The following is a 23,815-nucleotide window of genomic DNA, read 5'->3' as shown; positions in this document are numbered from 1 at the left end:
AAATTGTCTTTTGCAACTTCCTTGGATTTTTTCTCACCAATACATTTTTAATACCCTTAAACTTCTTCTTAATAAGCCCATGCAATAAGCCTGTGTACTTTGAGAAAGTCTATGAAGATTAACCCTTAAGAGTTCCATAAAATAGTCACCATAACCATCTGACTAACCTTTCTGCCTTGAATTCAACTGATCCACAAATCACCATGGAAGTCACTGTTTTGACTGGACCTTTATTTTGAAAGTGCTTTAATGAGACTATAACAAATACATAACTGAGTGAGCTTGTCTGCAGCATCCAGTAATCTCAGAAGCATGTTTAATTTTGTTTACAGCAAACCCATGCACGTATGAACTGGAGCCTAGTAGCAAAACGTTTTGAATCATCTTCATTTTGCAAATGGCATACATGCGACATATATCAGCTAACTGTATGGCATTTTACAACATAAATAATCAGTCAAACCCAAACCTCCAAACCTGTTACCTATGAGATGATTCCAACTCACAGTGACTCTATAGGATAGAATAGAATGGCCCCCACAAAATTTCCAATGCTATAAATCTTTATACAAGCTTCGTGACACAGCTTTCTCCTCATTAGCTCTAGAGATTCCAGTGACTGGCCTTTTAATTTGCATCTGAGATTAACTTTCCACTGTGCCAGTAGGGCTCTTTATAACACAAATATGATATTTTGCTTATTTAGCAAACCAACAATTAAGGTAGAGGATCTACACACAGTCATATTTATGTCAGGCAAGTCACAGTATTCTAGGGATTCATTTTTCTCATTATATCATCTCTAAGTTCTATTACAAATCTCTTTTCTAAGATTTATTAGTTCAATTGTTGAAAGTTGTATGCAATGTATACTATCATTGAAGGCAATGATTCCAAAGTTTCTTTGCTAGTAAAAAAGAAAAAGTAACAATAGCTGTGGGAAACTCACTTACAAGTGGATCTTAATACATTTATTATTAAATAAGGAAAATAATTCATTTTACCAAGCTACTTTATAAAATGTTTTAAAGTCTATTATTCATGATTTAGGAATACTTTAAAAGTATATAGAATAAAATCACATATGCTCAAAAACATCATGCTCTGGGTGATTATTTTTAATTTTACAAGAAATACATTTAAGATTAAAATTTTCTATGTTCAAAGTAGAGTCCTGGTGTGGCACTGCAGTATAGGAACTCAACCATAAACTTGGTTTAAACCACAAGGTTGGTGATTCAAACCCAGCAATCACTTCTTGGAAACTCTACACGGGATCATTATGAGTTGAACCAACACAATAGCACTTAAAAACAACAACATGTTCAAGGTCATTTTATAAATGTCACCTATAAAAATAACTGTTATTCAAATTACAGATCCTTTCCATCAGTACTAAGAAGATGTGGCAATGTTTCAGAACTTAGAGTTCTTAAGTACTTTGTATTTTGTATTCACAGAAAGTAAACTGGAAAGAAATTTAATTTGAAAAAATGGATGTAATAGCTGAATGAAAGTCTAAAAAGCCTGTTTGGTATGCTACTACAGCTTTCATTTAGAGGAAAACTAGGTCTCCATGACTTACAGCAAATGACAGGGTACCTGTTTCCTATCTTCAACTGAACATTAATATGCAAAGCACAAATTCAAATGTACTAGACTTCCAATGTGTTATCATTCAAACTAATAATTCCACTCAAAAATTCAATAGTCAGTGTGTCAGCCATATCTTAAAGTATATGATATTCAGTAAGATTTGAACGTTCCCTTACCTAGTGTTCATAAAGAATCCTGTGAGGGGAAAATGTCCAAATTAAGTACTTTACAAACCACCATCAGATGTTGTTGTGAGATATTAGAGTCTCTTTGTATAATTGAAAAAGGGTTCTTTTCTTTCTTTCTTTTTTTTTTTTTCCTAAATGTGCATTTTGGGAGAAATTGTGATTTGAAAAGTTTTGTTAATATTCTAAAGATCTTTAAAAGTATCTTTCTGAAAATGAAACTGAAAAAAAAGGTCAGTATTGCTTTCTAATGCTATGTCTCACTAATAGTGCATCTACGAGAACATATGCAATATTATGCTTTAGATAGTAATGTAATGATGAGCATATCATGTTAACATATATACATTTTTTGAATTGGGTAAAACTTTGATAGATTCTAGTATCTTTGATAAAAGGCTCTCACAGGAATCAAATGTTCAATTATTTTCTAATCGATTACCTTATGCCAAAGAGTGGATATACTAATGAAACAAAGCACAGTTTTAACTTTCAAAGAGCTGATATTCTAGTGAGGAAGATTATATAATCAATAACTCTAATAGAATTTGATGAATTGTATAAGACTCTGTATAAACTACTATGCATTGTTGTTTATACTCGACTCCCAGTACTGAATACTTAAATTCTGCATTCTCTTCAGTTTTACACTTAGCATTTTCCAAAGATAAACTCTAGGGCATGGTGGACACATATACTCTTTCTTTTCCATAAAACACTTTACTCAAATCTCTGTCACATCACTTTTATAACTCTGCAAACCAAGATGATGCAACTTTAATATTTACCCCTAGTTTACAAACGAGTCACGGACACACTTTGTCTTCTGAAATATTTTAAACTTTCAAACAGAATATATGGCCCATATAAAACTATTAATTTTACTAGAAGTTGACAAAAGCAAAAAGACTTTCATATTTCTTCTGCCCTCATTTTCTAAACCTTGAGATAAGGTCCCCTTTTTCTTCAGACATTCCATCCTAGATTTGAAAGGCCAAACAGAAATTTCATATATTCTGCTTCTAACTATAAAGGTCTCCTGTTGTAGTGCTGTAGGATCAGCAATGGATTGTGAACCACAAGGTTGGCTGTTCAAACCCACTAGCCACTTCTTAGAAACCCTATAACAAGTTGCTATGAGTCAGAACTGACTTGACGGCATATAACAATAACAATCACCATAAAACAGGGAGTAAAGTCCCTCAAAATACAAGAGTGAGTGTGGAAGAGGAGAATGACAATTGATATTTTAGATTATCTCCAAAGAGCTTTTCTATAAAGTCTATGGGTCCAACTGTGCTTCCTCTATGGCTTATTGAAGATTTCTTGATATATTACTGATGTGAGAATGGACAGGGATAACTAATTGAAGGTTTTATTCTGAAAACAGCATATTTGATACTCTTATGAGAACATGCCACATTAGATTCAATATTAATAGGAAGATGCAGTAAGTAGAGGCCATAAAATGTCAAAATCACCATTAAAATCATATTGATTTGGAGTGGTACAACAGACAGTGAGTAATTCTATGAACTGTTATAATTAGCTTTCCAATAGAAAGTCTCCCCAACCCCCAAACAATGGAATTGTTTAACAAGGGATGGAAGTTAGGTATGGCAACTCTGAAACAGGATGTCAAGTTGTTGTTGTTAAGTGCCGTCGAGTCAGTTCCGACCCATAGCGACCCTGTACAGGGTTTCCGAGGGTGTAAATCCTTACGGGAGTAGGAAGCCTCATCTTTCTCCCGCGGAGCGGCTGGTAGTTTCGAACCGCTGACCTTAAGGTTCACAGCCCGATTCGTAACCACTACGCTACCAGAGCAGTAGATGCATAATTGCACTAGTTGAGCTTTAAAGTTCCTAGCATCCCTTGCCTTTGTAAGTCATACTGATAGATTTCCATTATTATGCAAAATATTGTACTGTTGTCAGTTTGCTTTAGGCTATGTTTCAAAACAGTCCTTTTTTTTCCCCCCAGTGATCAGAGAAAGAGCAAAATAAAAACATCCTAGGAACTTTCTGTAAGTCTTTAAGATGAGTTGATAATATTGGACACAGCCTAATAGAAAAAGAAAAACAATGGCAATCACAGGTGAATTTGATGGGTACAGAAGTGCAAATCTAGCAATTAAACTTTGAGTGATGCTCAATATTTGAGTACATAAAATTAGTAATACTTATCTTCAATTATTTGAGACGAAAATCAATAGAAATTAAGTTGAAGATGTGAGCTAATGAGGAAAAGTTACAAATTTTTCATTATCCCCCGTAATGATAAATGGCTTTCATTGTAAATTAACAATACCACCTGTGACTTTTGTTGTTTGTTTTTTTTTACTTCACTCTATAAGTTGCAGTAGAGATGCTAAAAACAATCAATTTATAAGTGAAAGGTTTAGGCAAAACAATTATTTAGTATAGTAAATTAACAAAACAAAAGACAATTAAATTTAAGTATAATCATACTATTGGTGGTTGTGGTGTTAAGTGCCATAGAGTCATTCTGACTCATAGCAAGCCTATATAGGGTTTCCAAGGAGCAGCTGGTGAGTTTAAACTACCCACACTCTGGTTTAACCCACCTTGTGGTCCAGCGCTTTATCCCACAATGCAACAATGGTATTTTTGTTTTACCTAAGTTACAGCCAACCAGTGAAAAAGTCAGTCAATATAGATAACATTGTAACAATTTACATAAGTCCTCATGATGCAGTACAGAAAATGTAGAATTATATAATATGCTTTTTGCCCTTGATAGACTCACAATTTATTTAAGTCAAAACACTCAAATATGTAGGGATAACAGAATAGTTAGCTAATAAGTAACATATGGTGGTGGCTGTGTGCTGTGGAGTCAGTTCCAACTCATAACGACCCTGTACAGGGTTCCTGAGCCTGTAAATCTTTACAGGAGCAGAATGCCTCGTCTTTCTCCCACAGAACAGCTGGTAGTTTGGAACTGCTGACCTTCAGGTTTGCAGCCTGATTTGTAACCACTACGCTACCAGAGCTCCTTAAGTACCATATGGTTCATGTTAATTATTATGAGGAGATGCCAGCAAGTCATCCTGCAAACAACATAGCATGTATATAATGTGAAATAATACATACACTTTGAATCAGTAAAAGCTGGGTTCAATTTATGGATCTTCTACTTATTTTGTTTCGTTTGTTTTTGTTAAGTGCTATTGAGTCGGTACCAACCCAAAGTGACCTTATGCACAGCAGAATGAAACACTGCCTGATCCTGAGCCAACCTCACTACTGTTTGCCACACTTGAGTTCATCGATGCTGCCACTTGGCCAATCTATCTTGTTGGGGGTCTTCCTCTTTTTCTCTGACCCTCCACCTTACCAAACATGATATCCTTCTCCAGCGAATGGCCCCTCCTGACAATATGTCCAAAATATGAGAGACAAAGTTTGGCCATCTTGGCCTCCAAGGAGCACTCTGGCTGCACTTCTTCTAAAATGGATCTATTGGTTCTTTTGGTTGCCCAAGGCACCTTCAATATTCTCCTCCAACACCATAACTCAAAAGCATCAATTCTTCTTTGGTCTTCTTACTCATTATCTAGCTGTTGCATGCATATGAGATTATTGAAAATACCATGGGTTGGGTAAGGTGCACCATAATCCTCAAGCTGACATCTTTGCTCTTCAACACTTTAAAAAGGTCTTGCGCAGCATTATTTGCCTAATGCAATACATCGTCTGATTTCTTGACTGCTACTACCGTGAGTGTTGATAGTTGATCCAAGAAGAATGAAATCCTTGACAACTTCAATCTTTTCTCCACTGATAAGAATGCTGTTTATTGGCTCAGTGGTGAGGATTTTTGTTTTCTTTACATTGAGATGCAATCCATATCGAAGGCTGTGCTCTTGGATCTTCATCAGTAAATATTTTAAGTCTTCACTTTCAGCAAGCAAGGTTGTATCATCTGCATATAGCAAGTTGTTAATGAGTCTTCCACCAATCCTGATGCCACATTTTTCTTGATATAACCCAGCTTCTCAGATGATTTGCTCAGCATACAGGTTGAATAAGTATGGTGAAAGAACACAAACTTGTCATACACCTTTTTAAATTTTAAGCCATTCACTGTTCCCATGTTTTGTTTGATCAACTGCTTCTTGGTCCAGGTACAGATTCCTCATGAGCACAATTAAGTGTTCCAGAACACTCATACTTTGCAATGTTGTCCATAGCTTGTCATGTTCCACACAACTGAAATCCTTTGCATAGTCAATAAAGCACAGATAAACATCTTTCTGATATTCTCTGCTTTCAGCTAAGATCCATCGGATATCAGCAATGATATCCCTCGTTCTATGGCCTCTTCTGAATCTGGCTTGAACCTGTTGAAGTTCTCTGTCAATGTATGATTGCAACTGTTTCTGTATTACCTTTAGTAAAACTTTATTCACATGGGATATCAAAGAGATTATCCGATGATTTCCGCATTCTGTTGGGTCACATCTCTTTTGAATGTGCACAAATATGGATCTCTTCCAATCAGTCGGCCAGATAGTTGTCTTCCAAATTTCTTAGCAGAGATGAGTGAGTGCCTCCTTTTTAGGTGTCTGTAATGTAGTACCTTAATGCATCTGAACTTAGATTCCCTGGCTTAGAAAACATTGATATTAACTTCAATCTTAATTATTATGTGGATTTATTGTAGTAAAAAGAACAACAGTATACCACACATGTGCTTTCTATATATGAATTCTTTATTCCACCAAAATGGATTGTTTTCTCAGTAGGCAGGAAGCATCATATTCAAGCGTCAGTTACCAATAAGATTAGTTTCCTTTTGTTCCAATGACAGCTAAAACTATTCTAGTTGCAGATGGTCAGTACATTTTCAATCCATAGAATAATATGCTGGTAGCCAAGTTATAATCAGAGATTTGATTACCTAGCATCAGGTTAGAACTAAGGACAACTGGATTATTTCTATTATGAAGTTCTAATAGGCTGATGCAACAATGTTACTCAAAGGCCTAGAACAGGAAAGGAATCATTTCTTAAATATTCTCTTTAAAGAAACTTTAGTATTGGTGGTACTGGATACAGAAAACAGTTCTTGGTCTTTATTCTATGTTATTATCAAAATTTTCTTTCTTTAGAAATTATTATTTCAGTTGAGAAAATTTGTTAACCTAATTCCATTATATCATTGTGTCTTCAATGGAATGTGAATATTTTCAGATCCAGTGGCCACCATATAATGGTTTGAGAGAGTTGATTCTTAACAATATTGTATTGGGCAAATCTGGTACAAAACACTTCTTAAAATTGTTAAAGAGTGAAATTGTCAGTTTTAGAACTAAGGTGCATCTGACCCAAACCGAGGTATTTTTAATTGCCTCATATGCATGTGAAAGTTGGATAATGAATAAACAGGCCATGGTAGAATCAATACATTTGAATTATGGTGTTGATGAAGACTATTGAAAGTACCATGAAGTGCCTGAAGAACAAACAAATCTCTCAGAAGAAGTACAGCCAGAATGCTCCTTAGAATCAACAATGAAAGACTTTTTCTCATACTGACTTTAAACATGTCAGGAGGGATCAGTCTCCAGAGAGGGACATCATAATAGTCAAGTGAAGAGAAGAAAATCTCCAACAATATGGAGTGATACAGTGACAACAACAATGGACTCAAGCATACCAGTTGTGAGGATGGCATAAAACAGGGCAATTCATTGTCTTGTGTAGAGGCTTGCTATGAGTTGGAACCAATTTGAAGACACCTAAAAACAATAGCATAGCACTGGTTCTAAATGTTTTGGTGTATTCAAATCTCTTTTGATAACTTGATAAAAGTGATGGACACCTACCTCAGAAATATATGCATAAGTGCATATTTACATACCATGTTTGTTTTTATTTCCATCACCTTAAAAGTCATTAAAAACATCTGTGACTCTTGTTGTAAAGTGCCATCGAGTCCATTCCAACCCATAGCTACCCTGTAAGTGTTCCCGAGGAGCAGCTAGTGAGCTTGAACTGCTAACCTTGCAGTTCAAATGGCTTTGTAATCTGATGCATTAACCCACAGAATCATATCAGGCCTCCTAGCCTACCACAAACCACCTTGGTTCTTTTGCTTTTGCTGGTTTTTTGTTGTTGTTTTTTTCTCTGAATATGCATCCTTCTGCCATAATCTTGTGTTCTTTTATGATCTAATTTGATATTCTTTCTTCAAAAGCATCCCCCTACCATATCCAAAACACAAAGTAAAACTGGGTTTAGATACATCATCTCTCTGCTCTCAAAATAACCTTGCTTATCCTCTTCAGTACCTTAAGAGTCTCCCCATCTAGCCATGATGTTGATTTAGGCACTATACTTAATCATTTTGGCTGGCAGTCCAGAGCCTCACTAAAATAGGTACTTAATCAACGCTTAGGAGCACTGGCAGAATAGTGGATAATGAGCTGGGCTGCTAGTCACAAGGTCCATAGTTCAAATCTCCCAGTGCTTCCATGGGAGAAAAATGAGGCTTTCTGCTCCAATAAAGATTTACAACCTCGGAAACCCTATCCAGGGTTGCTATGAATTCACAACCGACTCAGTGGCACATAACCACAACTGCCACCAATCAGTGCTTATGAAATTAAATAGTGAAGACATGACTTTTTAAGCTTTTTAGAACTTTTCCCTCAAGTAAAATCATTACTATTTTTTAAGCTTCTGTCTGTAAATACTTATGAAGATCACAGTTTATGAGAATTTTTAACTAAATGAGCATTATTCTATTTTCTATTAAAATTTGACGATACTGACTCCTCATTTACTATTTTGTTGTTCAAAATTTTGAAAGTACAGCAATAAAAACTGTCTATCCTACTTATTTCACATTAACAATCTACATCTGGTACTAACGAACGCCAAGGTGTGAGACAAGAATAATGAGGACTATTATGGTTAAGCTTGTGTGTCTGCATGGCTGGACCATTATTTTCAGTGTTTGTGCAGATCTATAATGATGTAATTTTACAGTTATATAATGATGTAGTCATCTGTCATTTATTATCTGAAATAATCATTCCAATTTTACATACACTAATTTTCACATAGTAACCTGATATGGGGACCTATCCATATTGATAAGTGAGAAGATAGTGGAGCATCTTCATGGCTAACAAATTCAAGACTTTTCATATCGTTTACAATCTCAGACACAAAAAAATCTCATTTTTTAAAATAAAAGTTCACTTTCTTAAAATCTCCTTGTGTTTAGAATAATATCTGGAGTAAGTTGTATCTCCCTTTTTGGAAAAGGGGGTTGTTGATGTTTGTTGTCAGTTGCCTTCAAATCAGTTCTGACTTATAGAGACTCTATGCACAACAGAAAGAAACAGGCCCCATCCGGCAGCATCCTCACAATTGTTATGCTTGAGCCCTTTGCTGCTGCCACTCTACCTACCCACCTCTTTGGTGGTCCTCCACTTTATAAAGCATGCTGTCCTTTTCTAGAGATTGGTCCCTGCTGATAACATGTCAAAAGAATGAGTGATGAATTTTCCCTATTCTGGTTTCTAAGGAGTGTTCTACCTGTACTTCTTCCAACAAAGATTTTATTATTATTATTATTATTCTGATAGTTATGGTACTTTTTTATATTCTCCAACACCACAATTCAAATGTATCAGTTGTTCTTTGGTCTTCTTGATGAAGCATTCAACATCCACATGCATATGAGGTTATTTTAAATACCATGGCTTGGGCCAGGCACATCTCAGTGCTCAAACTGACTAATTTTTTGGTCTTGAACATGATAAAGAAGTCTTTTATAGCAGATTTGCACAATGCAATATATCACTTATTTGTTGACTGTGGCTTCCATGAGTGTTGATTGTGGATCCAAGCAAAATGAAGTCTTTGAAAACTTTAGTCTTTCTTCCATTATCGAGATGCTATTTATTGGCCCAGTTGCAAGGATTTTTGTTTTCTTTACATTGAGATGCAATCCATACTGAAAGTTGTCATCTTTGATCTTCATCAATAAGTATTTTAAGTCTTCTTCACTTTCAACAAACAAGTTATGTCATCTGTATATGTCAGGGTGTTAATGATTCTTCTTGTAATCCCAATGCCACGTTCTTCTTCATAGAAGCCAGCTTCTTAGACTATTGCTCATCATACAAATTGAATAAGTATGGTGAAAGAATACAACTCTTGTGGACAGCTTTCCTGATTTCAAATAATTTAGTATCCCCTTGTTCTGTTCTAACAACTGCCTCTTGATTTGTGTATAGGTTCTTCATGAGAACAATATAGTGCTCTGGAACACCCATTCTTCACAATGCTACCCATAGCTTCTCACTTGCCACATATTTGAAAATCTTTGCAATTCAAGAAAACACAAATAAACATATTTTGGTATTCTCTGCTTTCAGCCAACATATATCTGACATTCAATGGGACAGAATTGAGAATCCAGAGATAAATCCATTAACAGTCAACTGATCTTTGACAAAGATCCAAAACATAGTAATTGGGAAAGAGATACTCTTTTCAACATGTGGTACTGGCAAAACTAGAAATCCATTTGTAGGAGAATGAAACAAGAACCCTAGCTCACACCATGTTTAAAAACAAACTCAACATGGATTAAAGACCTAAATGTAAAACCTAGAAATATAAAGATCATGAATGAAGACATTGGGACAAACCTAGAGCTTAGCAGTCTATGCTAACCCCACAATGCCATACCAGAACACAAAAGACAAAATTATGAAAACTTCTTAAATAATATCAAACATCTTAAGGTAATGAATTATTTATTGGGTCTGGAGGTTCATGGCCATAGTCTCAGAGTACACCAGGGTTAACTGGCTTAACTCAGTCACAAAGACAATGTTCTATATCCTACTGTGGTGAGTAGCATCCGGGACCTTAAACACTCATGAGAAGATGTCTAAGGTGCAACGACTGGTATCTATAAGTGCATAACAATGAAGAGTCTTGAGAATTGAAGAGGTTTGGAATCATTTAGTCCAATGGACTAATGGAACATGTGAACATCATCTTCATGACTCTGAGTTGGTGCCCAACTACTACTAAAAGGAATCACATTAGAAGGTTCCAGATAGAGCTACAGAATATGTGACACAAAACTCAGAATTATTATAAAAATAAAAATACTGGGCTTACTGGTCAGAAGGTGTCTGATGGAATCTGAGACTATGGGCTCCAACCACCCTTCAGTTTGGATAGAAGCTCACCCTCATGGAGCAATTTTCAGCCAAGCAGTAAATAGGTATATAGGGAGGACAACAACACTAGCAAGGTATGTTTTATATAAATGATAGAATGGTCAATCATTCAAAATCAAAAGAGAAACAATTTACCTAAGTAAAAGTTGATGGCAAGGTGGGTGGAATGGAAATAAGAACCACAAGGAGGAAGTGGGATAACTGGTGTTGCATGAGGGGATTGCAGTCATTAAAATGAAACAGTGCAGGATTTGATGAATGTAGAATTGATAATCATTTTCTGTAAACCTCCACTCAATTCAAACTAAAAAGCTGTTTTTTGTTTTTTTAATGACAATCTGACATCAGCAATGATAGCCCCTTTTCCATGTCTTTTGGTAGCATAGTGGTTATGAATTGGGCTGCGAACCTTAAGGTCAGCGGTTTGAAACTACCAGCTGCTCCACGGGAGAAAGATGAGGCTTTCTACTCCCATAAAGATTTACACCCTTGGAAACCCTGTACAGGGTCACTATGGGTCGGAACCGACTCGACGGCACTTAACAACAACAACTTCTGAATCAGGCTAGAATTTCTAGCAGTTCCTTGCTGTCACTTTTTATTTCTTCAGCAAAATTCTAGTTAAATGTGATAGCAATGATATTGTGGGATGATTTTCATATTCTGTTTGATTACTTCTTTTTGGAATGGACACAAATATGTAAAGGGATTATAAAATGATTTTTCTACACTTGAAATGACCAGTTGTGAAAATATGTCTTCACCAATTTACCTATAAGAAATACATACTGATAACATTTGTAAGAGTGTTGGATCCCTTGAGTTCATGTTGTCTTTGTGTGCCACTGAGTTGGTTCCCACTCATAGCAATCTTGTATAGTGTTTTCTGAGCACAGCTGGTGCATTTAACTGCCCATCTAGTGGTTAGCCTTTTTTTAGCCATCTATTGCTTATCCTATGGAGTCTTGATGTGGCACTGTGGGTTAATGCGTCAGACTGCAAAGCTGTTTGAACTGCAAGGTTGGTGGTTCAAAATTATCAGCTGCTCCTTGGAAACCCTATACAGGGTTGCTATGGGTCGGAACTGACTCAACAACATTTAACAACAACCACAACATAGCATCACATAAGAATGCTTCAGTTATAAAGGAAGTACTTTAACATCTTGTGATTTTTGTTTAAAAAATAATATTGATCAGCTGCTCCTTGGAAACCCTGTAGAAGGTTGGTATGAATTGGAACCAATTCCACAACACTTACCAACAACAGCATGTGCTTAATTAGTTCTGTTTTACAATGATCCTCAAACAGTACTCTCCTTGGAGTGTACACATACTCTTGACTTGTTGTTGTTGTGTTCCAATGATTTGGTTCCAACCCACAGCTACCCTGTATAGGGTTTCCAAGGACCAGGTGGTGAGCTTGAACATCCAACCTTGCAGTTTACACGGACTTTGCAGTCCAGTGCATTAACCCAGAGCCCCACACCAAGACTCCACTCTTGCCTTAGAAATAGTTCATTTTGAATGGTGTACTTAATAATCCTGGTGGTGCAGTAGGTTAAACACTTGTACTACTAATGGAAAGTGGCAGATTAAACCACCAGCCTCTGTCCAGAAGAAAGATAATTTCTGCTCCCATAACAATTTGTAGTCTCAGAAACTCTCAGAAGCAGTTCTACTCTGTACTATAGGGTCACTAAAGGGTCTCTGTCAAAATTAACTAGATGTCAGTGCATAGTGCATGATCAATACATAGCATAATATGAAAATCTGTTGTGAAAAAGAAATCGTCACTGAGTACATCATATAAAAAAGGGGGCATTACTGTTTTAGTAAAGCAGTAAGGAGAAAAACTATGCACAACATTGTGAAGAATGTATTCCAGAATAATTCATTGTGTTCATGAGGAACCTGTACATAGACCAAGAGGCAGTTGTTAGAACAGAACAAAGTGATACTGAATGGTTTAAAATCAGGAAAGGTGTGCATCAGGGTTATATCTTTTTACTATACTTATTCAGTCTGTATATTGAGCAAATGATCCAAGAAGGTGGATTATATAAAGAAGAACATGGTATCAGGATTGGAGAAAGATTCCTTAACCACCTGTGATATGCAGATGATATGACCTTGCTTGTTGGAAGTGAAGAAGACTTAAAATACTTACTGTTGAAGATAAAGACTATAGTCTTAGTATGGAATTGCACCTCTATGTAAAACAAAAATCTTCTCAACTGGACCAACAAACAAGTTCATGGTTAGCAGAAAAAAGATTGATGTTTTCAGACTTCATTTTACTTGGATCCACAATAAATACTCATGAAAGCAATAGTCAAGATATCAAACATTTTATGTTAGGAAAATCTGCTGCAAAAGACTTCTTCAAAGTGTTCAAAAGTGAAGATATCACTTTGAGAACTAAGGTGTGTCTGATCCAAATCATGGTGATTTCAATAGTTCAAGAAGCATGTGAAACATGGAAAATGAATAAGCAAGACCTTAGAAGAATTGGTTCATTAGAAGTATAGTAGCTTAGTTGGTTACAAGTTGAACTGCTAACTTCAAGGTCAACAATTCAAATCTACCAGTCATTCCCTGGGAAAACAGAAGGCTTTCTGCTCCCATAAAGAAGTTGGAATGGATCTGATAGTAGGTTTGAGTTTTGTTTTTCCAAGATAGATTTGTTCATTCTTCTGACTTTCCATGGTAAAGTAAATATTCTTTGCTGAATCCACAACTCAAATGCATCAAATATTATATCTTCTATAGTCATTGCCCAGCTTTTACTTACATACGAGGCAAATGAAAATACCAAGACTTGGGTCATTTGCACCTTAGTCCTCAAAGTCGTCTTTGCTTTTTTTTAACACTTTAATAAGTTATTTTGCCATAGATTTGTCCAATACAATGCATCAAATAATCATAGAACCTTAAATATGTGTGTATGTATTTCATTATTTTACAGACATGACCTCTATTTGAGTTTATCTTTATGTCAAAGAAAATGTAACCATTTTTATACTTTATTAAAGTCAACATTTTCACTGATATTCTTTGCTACAAATGCTTAAACAATTTACTTTTTGGAAAAATCATCTAGAATTTAGAAAACTTAGTAAAGCACTATTCCAGTTGTCAGAAATCTACCTCTGCTCTTAGGGAGTTTACCCAACTAGTCACTGTTTGAGGAAAGAAGTCATCATGTTCTTCACCATAGACCAACATGTTATACTGCTTTACAATTTATGAAAAAGACTCAAAGTTGGGGATTTGTCCAAGGACAAACAGCAAATAACTTCTACAGACTATATTCTGTAATGTAGATCATACTTCATTATTCTATTTTGTAGTCCCTGGGACATATAAAAGGTTAATACTCTAAGTTGCTAACCTAAGTTTTGGAGGACAAGTCCACCAGAGGTACCTTGGAAAAAAGGCCTAGTGGCGTGCTTTGGAAAATTCTGCTACTGAAAACTCTATGGAGTACAGTTCTACTCTGACACACATAGGGTCCCTATGAGTTGGAATTGACTCCACAGTAACAGATTTCTTCATGATTTGGCTGAGTTAATGTGACTTTTCTTAAGGAACTAGGAAGCTCATGTTCTCAACCTCAAAACAGTATAAAAGTAAACCATGCACCAACTATGCTTCATGCAAACCCTTTGTCTTTTCTCTCTAACTACAAAAGCCATTGCTCATCTGAGTGGTTTTTGTTGCCATAATTGCTAGATGGATAAAAGCTGCATTATCTTTTTTCCATACAAAATCACACAAACCTTAATTAAACAAAAGTATCAGCATGCGAACCTGTTGTTTCTAGACATATTCTCAAGCTTGATCTGTACACTTTTAATTTACTTACTTTTGTTTATTTATTCTATTATATAAGGCAGTTATCAAAAAATTTCTGAATATCATAATTCACCATTACAGAGGCCATGTTACTAGAGAAAACAAAATTGTTAAGATGGAAAAGAGGTCAGACTGCCCTGTATTAGTCATGCCATAATAACACAGAAGAGGCTGCCATAGTAGCCTAACCTTAAAGTTTCAAGTGAAAATAATGTATAAATTCTTTAAAAAAAAAAAAAAAGATAAAATAAATATACATGGGTTCCTTTCCCAGCACATGATAATATAATACCCAAGATGAGGAGAGAGGGACTATAAGATAGAATTATACAAGAAAGTAAAAAGGGGCGGGGGAAACCTAAAAAATAGACAAAACCAGGGAGGAGGGAATTTTAAAAAAAAGGAAGTTAGTGAGTAGTAAAGAATCATCAAGAGAAAAATGCAGAAAAAGGAAAAAGTGGGAAAAGAGAAACATAAAAAAAGGAAGAAGAAATTAAAGAAGAGGCAGAAAAAATTAAAAGGAAAGTAAAGGGAGAGAGACAAAGAATGAGAAGAAAGAGCAAACAAAGAAAAACAATGCAAGAAGGAAAAACAAAACAAAACAAGGAAGAGTGTAGGTGCAGGATCCAGAGACAAGAAATTGTAGGTTGCTCTTGTTAATCTAAGAGCTAGTGAGATGGTTGGAAGAGCGTGTAAATGGAGTTCCTATATGCCCAGACTTTGTGTTAACCAAAGTGTCGCCAGGTACAGGGCCAGTTCAATGCTGATCAAGAGGCTTTACAGGCTCTGTATAGCTGAAGCAGAACCTGCTTAAATTAAGGAGCCAAGATGGCAACATTGGAACCCATCATTCTCTAGTACAGCCAAAAAAAATGAGGGGAACTTGGGAACAAAAAAGAAGCACACTTTTCTCTCTCTCTCTCTCTCTCTCTCTCTCTCTCTCTCTTTTTTTTTTTCCTGTTTTCAGTCCCCAGCATGAGTCTGTGTTGCCAAGCCTTAGTTTCTGAATTTGCCAGAAAAAATACAGGATCACTATGAGAAGTAACTGATCTGAACAGCACTTAACAACAACACAGTAGAAGAAGGCGGAAGAGTTACTCAAATAAGCATATAATGTTTTTGTTGTGTCTTTATTTCATGAGTAAATTTCCAAAAAGACATATTAATATGATATCTAGATATTACATATATTGTTATATGGAGTGAACTCTACTGAATATAAATATTTTTTACTTTACTAACCTTTTAGCTCTATGCTCACTTTTTTAGACCCCAAAATAAATTTTTATGTAAAAGATAAAATATTTTGTTGTAGTAGATTACACAATTGGTTTATATCGTTTTGGAAGTTTTTAACACTTGGTTAATAAGCTTTCCTCACAGTTTTCCTCTTTAAAACATTTTCCTGTGTTTTAAAGGATTTTGGAAATTAAAATGGGTTTAGTCTAATGTGTCAGTTCTCCCCACAATGCTTCAGAAGCTAATTTATTTTCAGTTTGTCCTACTTTCACCCTCTTGTTTCATTCTCCTCTGTGTTAGTTGAATGATACAGGCTTCTGAGACTCCTCTTCACTATAACTCCTTGTTCTTTTCATTGTTGTTAAGTGCCATCAAGTCAGTTACAACTCACAGTGACCCCATACTGGGTTTCTGAGAAGTGGCTATTGAACTTGAACCACCGACCTTGTGGTTCAAACCGACCTTGTAGTCCAGAGTACTAGCCCGCAACACCACATCAGGACTCTGATTATATCTTTGTAATATATACATATATTCTTATATATACTATATATTTTCAAAATACTGTATCTCCTAAGGAATGTATACATAAGTCTTAACATATCACATTTATTGTAGATATGTTTTAAGTGAGTTGGAGGATCTTTAATAAAGTACATAATTGGAAAGATTTGATTTTTGAACATTTTGCCTTTAGTGTAATCTGCCTGTGCCTGATTTTATATTACTAGAAAAAGCAGCTCAGTGGGCTTCAGGCACTGAGGAATAATGTGCTGGACTGCAAGGTCAGTGTGAGCCACAAAGTTGGTGGTTTAGACACAGCAGCCACTCCTTGGAAACCCTATACAGGGTCTCTGTGAGTCAGAACTGAGTCCAAGGCACTTAACAACAACAACAATGTAAATACAGAGCAGTAAAAGATAAGCTATTTTGTTGTAGTAGTTTTAGCTCTGTAGAATAAGATCAGTTTGAACTGCAAGGTCAGTGGTTCAAATTCACCAGTTGTTTGTTGGATACCCGATACAGGGTCCCTATGAGCAGGAACTACTTGAAGGCATATAACAACAACATGTATACTCCAGACTTCTCCATCACTTCATATATGATTTAATGCTTATTTTGCCTGAAAGGTCTGTAAATATTCAATGTTGGATTACACAAAGGATGGAGTGTTATTGTTGTTAAGTTGGTTCCTATGCATAGCAGAATGAAACTGCCTGGTTCTGCACCGTCTTCACAGTTGTTTTTATGCTAGTCTCATTGCTGCTGTACCTGCACCTAGCATCACATTGGGGGTTTTCTTATTTTTGCTAACCCTCCACTTTACCAGGCATGACATCATGATAACATGTCCCTCCTGATAACATGTCCGAAGTATGAGAGAAGAAGACTTGCCATTCTGGCGTCTAAGGAGCGTTCTGACTGTACTTTTCCTATACATGTATTTCTTCTTCTGAAAGTTCAAGGCACTTTTAATATTAATCTTCAATACCATAACTCAAAGAAATTAACTTTTCTAAGGTATTCATTCTTTACTTTCCAACTTTCACATGCATTGTTGTTGCTGTTAAGTGCCTTAGAATCAGTTCTGATCTATAGTAACTCTGTATAGGATTTCCAAGGAGTAGCTGGTGAGTTTTAATCATCCACCTTGTGGTTCAAACTGACTTTGGGGTCCAGTGCTTTATTCCACAGCATAAGAGAGTATAATTAAAATACCAAACTGATTCTTTGTTTTTGAACATTTTAAAGAGGTCTGTTGCAGCAGATTTGTTTAATGCACTAAGTAATTTGATTTCTTAACTGTTGTTTCCATGAGTATTTATTGTGAATGCAAGCAACATGAAGTTTTTCACAACTTTAATAATTTCTTCATTCATCATGACGTTATTTATGAGTATGGGACCAGAGTCATTCTGCATTCCATCAAATCAACTCTCTTTGAAATGGGCACTAATATGAATCTCTCTCAATCAATGATCAGGTAGCTAACTTCAAAATTTCTTGGCATAGGTGAGTTGAATGCCTCCAGTGCTCTATCAGTTTGTTGCGAGATTTCAATGCCTAGAACCTTGTTTTACACCATTGCCTTCCATGTAGCTTGGACTTTTTTGTGTGTGCAGCTCCATAGATTCTTTATCATATGCTGCCTTTCAAAAGAGTTGAACACTGATCATTTCTTTTTGATACAGTGACTCTTTGTAAATTTTCCATTTTCTTTTGATGCTTTCTGTGTCACCATGTTTTTCCCATAGATTATTTTAGTATTGTTAATTGAGGCTTAAATATTTTTCTTCAGCTCTTTCAGCTAGAGAAATGCTGAGCGCATTCTTTCCTTTTGGTTTTCTAACGTCAGGTCTTTGCACATTTCATTATAATATTTGACTTTGTCTTCTTGAGCTGCTCTTTGAAATTTTCTGTTTAGCTCTTTTACCTCCTCATTTCTACCATTTGCTTTAGCATCCCTATATTGGAGAGCAAGTTTCAGAGTTTTTCTGACATCCATTTTGATCTTTTCTTTCTTCCCTTTATTTTTAAGGCCTTTTGGTTTTTTCTTATTTCTTGATGTCATCCCACATTTCTTCTGGTCTATAAACATTAGCATATAATGTAACAAATATGTTCTTGAGATGGTCTCTAAATTTAGGTGGGATATGTTCAAGGACAGTGTTACTCTGCTGTTCATAAGGTTTTCAGTGACTAAATATTCAGAAGTAATTCATCACTCCTTCTTCCTAGTCTGTTTTTGTCTGGAAGCTCATCTGAAACCTGTCCACTATGGGTGACCCTGCTGGTATTTAAAATACTGGTGGCATAGCTTCCAGCACCACAGCAACACACAATCCACCAGAGTATGACAAGCAGCAGTCAAGAAATCAAACAATGTATTGCATTAGGCAAATCTGCTGCCTGAAATCTCTTTAAAGCGTTTAAGAGCAAAACTAAGGTGCGCCTGACCCAAGCCATGGTATTTTCAATAACCTCATATGCATGTGAAAGCTGGACAGTGAATAAGGAAGACCATAGAAGAATTGAAGCTTTTGAGTTATGGTGTTAGAGGAGAATAATGAAAGTACCATGGGCTGCCAAAAGAACCAACAGGTCTGTGTTGGAATACGTACAGCCAAAGTGCTCCCTGGGGACCAGGATAGCCAAACTCCATCTCTCGTATTTTGGACTATTGTCAGGAGGGACCAGTACCTAGAGAATGCTATCATGTTTGGTAAGGTGGAGGGTCATAGAATAGGAGGAAGACCCCCAGCAAGATGGATTGGTAAAGTGGCAGCATCAACGGACTCAACTGTGGCAACAGTTGTGAGGTTGGCTCAGGATTAGGCAGTATTTTGTTCTAATGTGCATAGGGTCACTAAGAGTGGGTACCAACTCAGTGGCACCTAATAACAATGTTCAAGGACACATTTTGTCTCTTGTGGACTTGTTTTCATATTCTTCACTTCAGCCTGAAATTGCATATGAGCAATACACTGATTGTTCCACATTTGGCCCCTGACTTTGTTTGAGCTGATGATATTGTTTCTCCACAATCTCTTCCCACAAATGTACTCAATTTAACTCCTGTATATTCCATCTGGTGATGTCTATGTGTGTAGTCATTTTCATGTTGCTTAAGAAATGGACTGACAATGAATAAGTAATTGGTCTTATAACATTCTATCATGCTATCTCTAGCATCATTTTTATCACTAAGGTCATATTATCCAACTAGTTATTCTACCTTTTTGTTTCTAACCTTCACACTCCAATCATCAATAATTACCAATACACCTTGATTGCATGTTTGATACATTTCAGACTTGAAAATTTGGTAGAATTCTTCAGTGTTATCAGCATTGGCTTCAGTGGCTGGTGCATAAAACTGAATAATCATGGTTTTAATTGGTATTCTTTGTAGGTGTGTGCATATTATCCTATCACAGACAGTATTGTGCTGCAAGATAAATCTGGAAATATTCTTTTTGACAATGAATGCAACACCATTCCTTTTGAATTTGTATTCCTAACATAGTAAACCATAAGATTTTCAGATTCAGTTCACTCATGCTTGGCATATTAATCTTTATGTGTTTCATTTCACTTTTGACAATTTCCAATTTTCTTAGATTAATATTTCATACATTCTAAGTTCTGATTATTAATGGATGTTTAAAGCTGTTTCTCCTTATTTTGAGTTATGCCCCATCAGCAAATGAAGCTCCCAAAAACTTTGTTCCATTCATGTCAGTATGTTCAAGTCTACTTTGAGGAGACAGCTCTTGTCTAGTCATATTTTGAGTGTTTCTAACCTGAGGGGCTAATTTGAAGACTCATTAACAACCTGCAATATTCAGATGATACATCCTTGCTTGCTGAAAGTAAAGAAGACTTAAAATATTTATTGACGAAGATCAAAGACCACAGCCTTTGGTATGGATTGCATCTCAATGTAAAGAAAACAAAAATCTTTCAACTAGATCAATAAACAACATTCTTATCAATGGAGAAAAGATAGAAACTGTCAAAAACTTCATTCTTCTTGGATCAACCATCAACATTCATGGAAGCAGCAGTCAAGAAAACTAACAACAGGCTTCTGGTTTTGGTGGCAGTGGAGAAAGTCAGGTAGGGATATCTCCACGCTAGAGAGGGACTGAGATCTCATGCAAGAAGCACTCACAGAACAACTTCAGAGCTCCAGATCTACCATAAGTTCCAGGATGTCAGTTTTCCGCATTTGCAAGTGAAAACAATCACAATATTAAGGAAAATACTGCAAGTTAGGAATTGGGAGACAGGATTCCCTCTGTGGCTATCCCACCCTGGCAGAGTTTAGAGGGCGGGGCTACAGCCATTCCGGCTCAGTGAACCTGCTCCAAAAGTGGCACAGAAACACTTGCATAAAGAGGAGACTCTACTCATTTCTCCCACATCTTCCCTGAAGAGCCTTCTTTGCTTAGCCAGGAATCCATCAGGCAAGTGGAAGTGCACCCCCACACAAACACACAAAACAGACCTGATCCCGCAGTTCCCCCACAGTACAGAGAAGGGGAGCTTGGTGGCCACTAATGGCGTCAGCCATGGAGACACAGCCCTAAGATTGATTTGAGCTAGACCCTTCGTGGCTGTGCAACTTGGAGTCAGTTCTGACTCCAGGCGACCTTGTGCGGGGGTTTCCGGGGCTGTGGCTCTTTGTGGGAGCAGAGCGCCTCGCCTTTCTCCCATGCAGTGGCTGATGGTTCCGAGCTGCTGACCTTGCGATTCGCAGCCCATTCGTGGTGGCTGTGCTACCTGGGATCCGTGTGCAGGACCCTTATAATACAATCTGTAAAACCCCAACATAAAAGGACTCAACCATCTCGAAACTTGTGCTGTGCACAAGCAGACACCTGACTGACCTTCAGATACAAAAATAGTGGACAATCTTTCTCCCATTAACGTCTCAGTATCTACATGTGCACCTGTACTATAGTAGTGACTAGAGGGGCCTGATCCTGCGGACACCCTCACCCACTGCTAGGATGCCCAAACTTTGTCTCTCATACTTTGGACATATTGTCAGGAGATATCAATCACTGGAGAAGGATATCATGTTTGGTAAGGTGGAGGGGCAGAGAAAAAGCGGAAGACCCCCAGAGAGATGGATTGACAAAGTGATAGCATCAATGAACTCAAGCGTGGCAACAACTGTGAAGCTGGCCAAGGATCGGACAGTGTTTTGTTCTGTTGTGCATAGGGTCACTATGAGTCGGTACCAACTCAATGGCACCTAACAACAACAACAACAACAACAATCTTGCTTAACTGGAGTCCTGTTGTGACACCACACAACAAGTATTCAACCTCAAGGTCAGTTTCAACCACAATACTGGTGGTTCAAACTTATCAGTCACTCCTTAGAAACCCTAAATAGAGTTATTATGAGTCAGAACCAACTCAATGGCACTTAAAAAACAACAACGATTTTGTTAAACTCTTAATATAGACTACAATGAAGGAGTTTTCAATATCAGAGCCATACTGCCTTTCTGCATGGGTTATTCTTTTTTAATAATATAGCAGAGGCCTTATAGTGACTTGTTTTGGTTTATAAACATATAATTGTGACAGAAACACTTTCATTAATTTGTTTTAAGTAATAAGCATATCTTTGGGCTAGTAATTGATTAATGACAAAACTAATCTGGCTAACTCCATTCTTAGAATAAATACTGATTACAATTGGACTGGTTCAAAGAAAAGAAAAATAATTAACATATGAACCATAATACATATTTTCAAAAATAGCATTATGACCTACGACTATTATGGGAGAAGAGCATAAGCGAAATATGGGACCCTATCCAGAGATGCTCTGGTAGCGTAGTGGTTACGAATCGGGCTGTGAACCGTAAGGTCAGCAGTTCGAAACTACCAGCGGTTCTGCGGGAGAAAGATGAAGCGTTCTGCTCCTGTAAAGATTAACAGCCTCGGAAACCCTGTGCAGGGTCACTATGAGTCGGAACTGACTCCACGGCACATAACAACAACAACAACATCCAGAGATGCAGCGACACCAGAGATGGAGGCAGAGATGAAGACATAGAGAAGAGAGCAACTGAGGGTTCTAGATTCATGGAAAGAGAAAAGACTGAGTGCTGGCAGCCAGGAGGCAGGCTTGCAGAATGTACGTTTTGGTTGTTTAAATTATTATATATTCGTGGGTGTTTTTGCATACACCCCCACAAAAGAAACAAAAAACAAAGGGAATGGAAGCAAATATGATTGAATGATGTTGCACGGAGGAGATTGTAATCATTGCAATGAAACAATGAGTATATAACCGATGTTCTCCCATGTAAACTATCACTCAATTCACACACACACACGCACAAAGCATTGTAATTATCTTAGCAAACACCCCTTGCTATGGTTATATCAATGGACTTGTTGTTAAGTGCCATCAAGTTGGTTCTGACTGATAGCAACCCTGTGTACGGTTTCTGAGGAGAAGCTGGTAGGTTTGAACCACTGACCTTGTGATTCACAGTTGAGTGTTTATCCTATAGTGTTACACTAGTAGTCCATAAATAGACTAGGCCCGTCTTACAGTGATTTTTGATGGTCTAATATATTTTCCATAGTAACTTTGATGGTGCTGTAGGATATGCACTGGACTTCTAAGCACAAGGTTTGCAGTTGAAACCTACCAGCGGCTCTGCTAAAGAATAATAAGGGTTTTTGTTCCCATAAAGATTTACTGCCTCAGAAATCCTATACAGGGTCCCTTTGAGTTAGAACCAACTTGATGGCAGTAAGTTTGTTTTTAATATACTTTCCATTTTTCTTTTGTATCTTACTAAAAAGAATTTTATTCTTATGTTACTGGTATTTTTTCATATCTGATGAAACTTGCTAAAATCACAAACTGAATAGTTCTATGTGTGACAAGATTAAAGTAAAACAATTTATATGTATAACTAAATGTTTATATAACCCTAATGTACCACCAGACTCCCAGTATGTTGCTGTAGGATAAGCACTAGACTGCAAACCACCAAGTCGGCAGTTCAAAATCACCAACTGCTCCTTGGAAACCCTAGACAGGGTTGCTTTTAGTTGGAACTGATTTGACAGCATCAACCACCAAAGCCAGTGAAGATGAAATAGAAGAATTCTACCAACTTCTTCAATCTGAAATAGATCAAACATGCAATCAAGATGTATTG

This window comes from Chrysochloris asiatica, unplaced genomic scaffold, assembly GCF_000296735.1.
Source record: "Chrysochloris asiatica unplaced genomic scaffold, ChrAsi1.0 scaffold00031, whole genome shotgun sequence".
NCBI lineage: Eukaryota > Metazoa > Chordata > Mammalia > Afrosoricida > Chrysochloridae > Chrysochloris > Chrysochloris asiatica.
The sequence above is the reverse complement of the archived record's forward strand: the minus strand, read 5'-3'. Positions refer to the sequence as shown.